The sequence below is a fragment of the Suncus etruscus genome, chromosome 12, assembly GCF_024139225.1.
Source record: "Suncus etruscus isolate mSunEtr1 chromosome 12, mSunEtr1.pri.cur, whole genome shotgun sequence".
Classification (NCBI taxonomy): Eukaryota; Metazoa; Chordata; class Mammalia; order Eulipotyphla; family Soricidae; genus Suncus; species Suncus etruscus.
This window is the reverse complement of record NC_064859.1, coordinates 19,002,326-19,009,931: the sequence shown is the minus strand read 5'-3', so window position 1 is coordinate 19,009,931 and position 7,606 is coordinate 19,002,326.

Below are 7,606 nucleotides of genomic sequence, written 5' to 3'. Positions count from 1 at the left end.
TATAGCTGGATCATATGGGAGCTCGATTTCGAGCTTTTGGAGGAATCTCCATATCACTTTTTATAAAGGTTGCACTAGATGGCATTTCCACTAGCAGAGAATAAGAGTTCCTTTCTCTCCACATCCCCACCAGCACTGCTTGTTCTCATTCTTTGTGATGTGCGCCAGTCTCTGTGGCGTGAGATGGTACCTCATAGTTGTTTTGATTTGCATCTCCCTGATGATTAGTGATGTGGAGCATTTTTTCATGTGTCTTTTAGCCATTTGTATTTCTTTTTTTTTCTCTCAAAAGAAAGAACACTTCATATAAGCTCCCTTTAGGAACAGAGATGACAACGACACAGTCCTTGCACAACGCTGACCCCAGTTTGCTCCCTGGCACCACATAAACACCATAAGAAGTAAATTCTGAGAACAGAGCAGGAGTAAGTAACGAGCACCCGCAGTGTGGCCAAAAACCCACTCCATCCACCAAATACGTGCTGTTGAGTAAAAACAAATCTATTTTTTTGATAAAAAGAAAAAAATCTGTTTTTCTGCATTGAAATGTGTTCAGTATAAAATCATCAGCATTGGTAACCCTCTGAGTCTCTAAGCAGTTGTACTGTTTTATATGCTTGACCCCCAACAATGTCCTGGGATTGTACAGTTCCAGTGTATTGGAACGTCAAGTTCCAATTTCCTTACATTCTCAACAGCACATATTTGGGGGATGGAGTGGGTTTTGGGGTACACTGGGGGTGCTCGTTACTTACTCCTGCTCTGCTCTCAAGACTTACTCCTTATGGTGTTTAGAGGACCATATGTGGTGCCAGGGTGCAAACTGGGGTCAGCGTTGTGCAAGGCCTGTGTCATCATCATCTGTGTTCCTAAAGGGAACTTATATGAAGTGTTCTTTCTTTTGAGAGAGGGAAAGGAGTGGTCTGGATCCCAGCTGGGGCCATTGGGGCTGCTTTTGGCTCTGTGCCTGGCAGTGATCTCTGGCTGGCTGATGGTGCTGGTGTGAGGGTTGAACCAGATTGGCTGCAACCAAGGCAAGTGCCTTCCCTGCTGCTCCTGCTGCAAAGACAAGCACCTTACCCCTGGACTAGCTCTCCTGCCCAGGTTTGTGGGCGACCGTGCACCCCACATATTCAATGGAACTCTGGATGAATTTTCCACCACCTGCCTGATAGCCACAAAGTTTGCATAGCCCCAAGCCAACAGGAAACTCTGCAAATAAATTTAGCTCAGCACACAGAATCTGGCTTAACCAGATTCCTTAACCTTTCCATGGAATCTGTTTTTGTGCCTGCTCTCAAGCATGTAGTTATAGATATGTTTTTGTAAAGTTTAAATTGTGATCCTTATTGCTTGCACAAAAGATAGATCTAAATGGAAAATAGGCTAAACAAAAAATTGTATTTGCGTAAATATCAATTAGCTATTTGTTTAAGGATTTGCTTCCCCTCCCCTCATCCTGCCAGGTTCCTCCTTATCCTTCCCGCCATCAAAATGTGTATGTGCAGTATGCGCACTAAACCAAAAAAGGAATTTATGCTCCCATTGGTTAAAATTGTTGTACTTGTACAAATCTGATTGGTTTATGTTTCAATCCTATGTTACTACTCCTCCCACTGGAGCAGGGCATAAAAACCCTGCTCTCCCCTTAATAAAGTCTCTCGACTGGCACACGTCACCCTGAGCCCTTTACTAACTTCTACAGCTTAATTTTTTAGGTGTTCACAAAAGAGCTTAACACTCGCGAATTATTTGTAGTTGCCTTCTGCCTTCTGTCCTGGTTGAGAGAAAGCTGCTGGCCGGAATTCTCTCCCAGTAAAGGGCAGGAGCAGAGGCAATTGCACAGGTTAGTTTTGTTTTGGTTGCATTTTGTTATTTTTTAAAGTAGCTCTTTGATGGAATGTAGAGTGGTATTGTGTTAAATAATTAATGATGGTGCTGGATGGAGATGGATGGATGGAGAGACCTTTCTCTGCCATCCCAGGCCATGTGGCTCTGCAACCCCCTTCAGCCAGCGGGTCTGGAGGTTCATGAGAGCGGTGGATAGAAATCTCACTCACAGTCATGCTTCAGGAAGTATCAGCTTTATTCATACCCTATCCACTACATGTGTGGCCTATATCATAACCAATTAAGCATTCAGCCATTTTTAGCTAGCCCTGCGTCTTAACTCCTTTCAGCCATCTTCTCTTTGACCTCTATGCTGGCAAAAGACCAAAAGACCCTAATCCCCTAAGATAAGGCCTTATCTTACCTTTCCAAGACCACTCCCAGGAAAAGGCGGGGTCTTACAGGTAAAGATACATGCAATATCCGCTTCCCAAGAGCCCTCCCAGGAATGGGTGGGTCTCGGGTAGATACACCTAAATCCAATTATTTAACACTACAACTGGCACCCAGAACTTGGATGTAAACCCTGGACCCAAGAAAACAGTGATGATGGTGAGATTTCTGCTTTTCAGTTTCATTTTGGGTCTTTTCGGATGGACTGAGCCCAAAACCCTGGGCCATGTGCAACGATTTTCAAAGATGGCCGACACCCTATCTGGGGGCTCAAAGACCATTGAAACAAAGGTGATGGAAGCTTGCATCACCTCCATCCCAGGACCAGGACAGAAACTTTGTTACATGAAACAAAAACCTAGGCCTTCTCAAAGACTGATTAAAAGCCTAGATTGGAAACGGAGAAGAAAAAAGACTGTATTTAAAGTGGACTGATTTTCTGAGAACAACCTTTGGCTAGAATTTGGATTTCGACTTTGAAAGTTTCGGACTGGACTTTTAGTTTAAATCACTTAGAACTCTGAACATCCAAAAGCAACCTGCAAAAAAGCTGTGGCCAAGAAGCTGCAGCGGCTGTGGCAGCGGGACCTGCTTTCAAAGTGTTGCCCGCCCGGAAGGGAGAAAAGGCAGCTGCAATCAGCCAGGAACTCCGGCCCTGCAGCAGAAAAGCAGCGAAAAGTGCCTAATCTGGCCCAAAGCGGCCAGCCTGGGATCCACCCCCCCAAACCAGAAAGGTCGGCTGTGGGCCCTGGGACCACATGGTCAACAACAGTGCGAGCAAACCATCTGCAGGGCCTAAGACTATGGAAGTGAAACCACGTGGTAACAGCAGCACGGGACAGATTCAGCGTCTGGACATTTGGTTTTAGGTGACGGAATTTCACAATTGGTGTTGGTAATGGGAAAAATTAGGTAGTAGTGAAAAAATTGAAAAAAAAAAGGGGGAGTAATAACAGCTTAACCCAACTAAAATATCTGATTTCTTTTTTTTTTTTTTTTTTTTGGTTTTTGGGTCACACCCGGTGGTGCTCAGGGGTTACTCCTGGCTGACTGCTCAGAAATAGCTCCTGGCAGGCACGGGGGACCATATGGGACACCGGGATTCGAACCAACCACCTTTGGTCCTGGATCGTCTGCTTGCAAGGCAAGCGCCACTGTGCTATCTCTCCGGGCCCAAATATCTGATTTTTTAACCGCCTGCATCTAACTTTGTCTTGATTAAGTCATTTTCACTACGATTTAAATATGCTTTATTGTTTTCCATAGTTAATATTTTCAATTGCAAAATGTTTTATGGTGTATTTTAATGTATTAAGACTTTTTTAAAATGTATATTCTGTGTTTATGCTTTTATGCTTGTGTGTAGGAAGGTTAATAGGAACAGAAAGTTCCCCTAATATAGTTTAAAAGTATAGGAACATGAAAGTTCCAGAATAGTGCTTGGTAAAAAAGCATAAGAGAATTTTCAGTTACAGGTGTATAGTATATTTTGCAGAAATGTTATGTTTTTAAAAGGGCTGGTATGTTAATTTTCACTTTATTATATTGTTGCTTTGGAAATATTACCCACCTGTGGCTAAAGGCAGAGTCAGAATTACAAAAGCTTCTTCTATATTTCAGAGAAGGGGGAGAATGTAACTCAACCCTGGATTTAGGTGTATCTACCTGAGACCCGCCCATTCCTGGGAGGGCTCTTGGGAAGCGGATATTGCATGTATCTTTACCTGCAAGACCCCGCCTTTTCCTGGGAGTGGTCTTGGAAAGGTAAGATAAGGCCTTTGACCCAGGGGATTAGGGTCTTTTGGTCTTTTGCCAGCATAGAGGTCAAAGAGAAGATGGCTGAAAGGAGTTAAGATGCAGGGCTAGATAAGAATGGCTGAATGCTTAATTGGTTATGATATAGGCCACACATGTAGTGGATAGGGTATGAATAAAGCTGATACTTCCTGAAGCCTGACTGTGAGTGAGATTTCTACCCACTGCTCTCATGAACCTCCAGACCTGCCGGCTGAAGGGGGTTGCAGAGCCACATGGCCTGGGATGGCAGAGAAAGGTCTCTCCATCCATCCATCTCCATCCAGCACCATCATTAATTATTTAACACTACAGTATTGTATAGTCATTTCTTTCTGAAAATCAGATATCAGGGTCTTTGAGGAAGTGAGAAGAAGGCAGGCTGAGTTAGATGGTCATAAGCTGGAGAAGAAGGAAAGATTTGTTTTCTTAATGACCTAGGCCAGGGGTGGTGAACAAGCGGCGCTCCCGGACAAAATGAATGCGGCTCTTTGCCTCTATCATCATTTGTATACTGTGGCTCTTCACCAAGTTTGGATTTTGTTCTGCAGCTTCTCGGGAGGGACCTCTGAGGAGAGATCTCCCAGTGCTAGTCCCGCTCCCAGGCTGCGTCTTCCCGTCTCCCATCCCTCAGAAACAACTGCACGGGCCAGCGGGGGTGGGGTGGGGTTGGGGGGGTGGGAGGGACGGACCAGTGCGTCACATGTTGTGTCACATCTTGCTGTGAGTTCTTAGTGTGGAGGACGCAGCACACCCTCACCATACTGCAGGATTTTTACCCTCACTCAAAATGGCAAAATGCAGTATGTGTTTATTAGATTATTGTTAAAATTATATGCTTTTGTGTGAGTGTCTGTTTTGGCAGGTCACTGCGTGGTGTGGCTCTCTGACTCTCACAGTTTAAAATTTTGGGTCTTTGTTTGCCACCCCTGACCTAGGCTGTAATCAAGTAAAGACACCCCCCCTTTAAAAAAAAAAGCCCTTTTTTTTATTGAGATGCCTGGATTTACAGTACTGTTAATCATAGTACTCAAAAAGAGGCATTTGTTCCTTTCACTATAAAGAACTTGCAGAGATCTTAATAATTTGGATTAAGATAGCTTGGTGCAGTGTTGTTTTTTTTTTCTTTTACTTTGATTGTTTGGTAGAAATATAAATGTGTTTATTTTCAGGATGTAACTTTCAAACCAAAAGCTGAACCAGGTGACACAGTGGACTGAACACATATTCAGCATTTCAGAGGCCTGGATTTGATTCTTGCTCCACATGGTCCCCCGAGGACTGCCAGGAATGAGCCCTGAGTAGACCCTGGGCAACACCAGGCCTGGCCACCAAACCACAAAATAAAAATTTCAACTGAAAATTGAACCAATTTGCTGAGTGAGTGATGTACAGCCAAGCTAAGCCCCAAGCTTCTGAGGGGTAGCCGGGGACCCTTTGTTCTTCATGATTGGTCTCCCCACTACGTCTAGAATAAATTCAGCTCAAAGAATAAATTTCTGTTCCTACCAGAGAGATATGGCCATTCTCTGAAAATGTCTTTTTGGGTTTTATATGCTCTTGGATGATGCACCTACAGTCCTTAGCCCAAAGAGCTCAACTAACAGCTAGTACCTCACAGCTTCCAATGCTCCAAAGCATGTGAAAGCAGTCAGGGGTGTGGGTTAGGAGTACGGCACTTTTCTTGAATGTGTGAGTGCCTGGATTTGATCCTTAGCACTACCAAAAGAAATGTTGTAATGTTTACATGCAGATATAACTGTCGAGCCAAGTTCTGAAAGGCCAAATTTGAACTTGTGCGTGACTATAAGACTAGATGTAGAATGTGAAGGCAGTGCTGGATGATGGGGAAAGGTACGTATGTGTCACCCCAGGTCAGAATGCCACCAAACAGAAATGCACAAAGAATTCAGGGGGTCTCAGAGAGGACAAGTGTTACAGCACTCTGGGGGAGCTGCTCCAAAGCCCTGCTGCACTGTAAGCAAACCAAACTAGCTCATGCATTCAGTCTCTTCTGTGTTCCCTCATTCCTAAGATGGAGAGATTCATCTCATATATCTCATATCATGAATATTAATGAATTGTACCATATACCTGCCACCAAAATTTGCTACATATAAGTCTTCATAGCTTGTTAAAATAATGTCTTGGTGTTGTTGGGAAGTGGGATTGCCTGTGAGCTATATATACCTTTGGGGCTGTCGTATGGGATTTTCTTCATATGGGGCACATATTTTAAGATAGAGGCAGGAGGGGCCAGAGAGATAGCATGGAGGCAGGGCATTTGCCTTGCATGAAGAAGGACGATGGTTTGAATCCCGGCATTCCATATGGTCCCCTGAGCCTGCCAGGAACGATTTCTGAGCATAGAGCCAGGAGTAACCCCTGAGCGCTGCCAGGTGTGACCTAAAAACCAAAAACAACAGCAATAGAAAAACAATGGAGGCAGGAAAAGATAAGATCAATCATCAGTTGCTTGAAAATTTACAATTTTGAAGAGATTGGTTTATGCTATATTGGCTTATTAACTAATTCTTATGTGATGGTTGAATTTGAGTTTGGGCTGTTCTCAAGGGCACAATTGGGCCTTATCTGAAGAAGGTGAGTTTAGGGGATTGGCAGAATAGAAGACCCGAGAGGTACCAAGAACACACTTCACCTACTCCACATTTTTGTTTGTGGTCAGCACCCAGAGTTCACTCTATGCAAAGTCCACATGGACTGTGCAACAAGCAACTGGAGAGACAAATGCAGCCAAGAAAGCTTTCATCTACACATGAAGCAGATCATGTAACATGGTACTTAGGCTGGGAAGAGACCATAGCAAAGACAGAGATATGTTTACCAGTTGTCCAGAGAATTACTGTCAGCTAATACCCTACCGTTTCTCTTAAGAAAGTCTCCAAATATACATAGGCCTTATTGGCACAGAAAGTCATGCATCATTCCCACTTTGCTGTTTTCCATGGAAACAAGGAGAAATGATTCCTCATCCTATTTTCACCCCAAATACTATTTTTAGCGTTACCATTTGCTATAGAAACATGCCTTCAGTTCTTTCACCTTAATGTCATATTTTGCTGAGAGACAAGGCAAAGCTGCTCCAGGAGTTCTCAGAAGAGGTAGACATAGTTTTAAGGGCACCCCAAATCTCCCTCATAAACATGGCTTGTTGATAACAAGGAACTACACATAGTGCCAATATAAAACCTTTTGTTTAAAAAGAAAAAAGCTGTGTTTCCATTGCAATGTTGAGACAGCATTCCTAAAAAAAAAAAAAAAAGTAGGGGAGTCTCATTTACCTGCTAATAAGTCTATGAATATTGCCCTGGTGACTGAGCGACAGAGCATTTGGGAGGTGGGCAGAAGCTGTCACTGTCTGCAGAGCAGGCAGATGAGACTCCTGATATATCTGCACCTCTTCAGGCTTGTCACACATTTGGTCCCCGAAAATGGATCTGCAGGGCAGGAACCTGAAGACTCTGGACAGACCCACCTTTCTGCATCTGAATTCCAGGCACGTAGCACC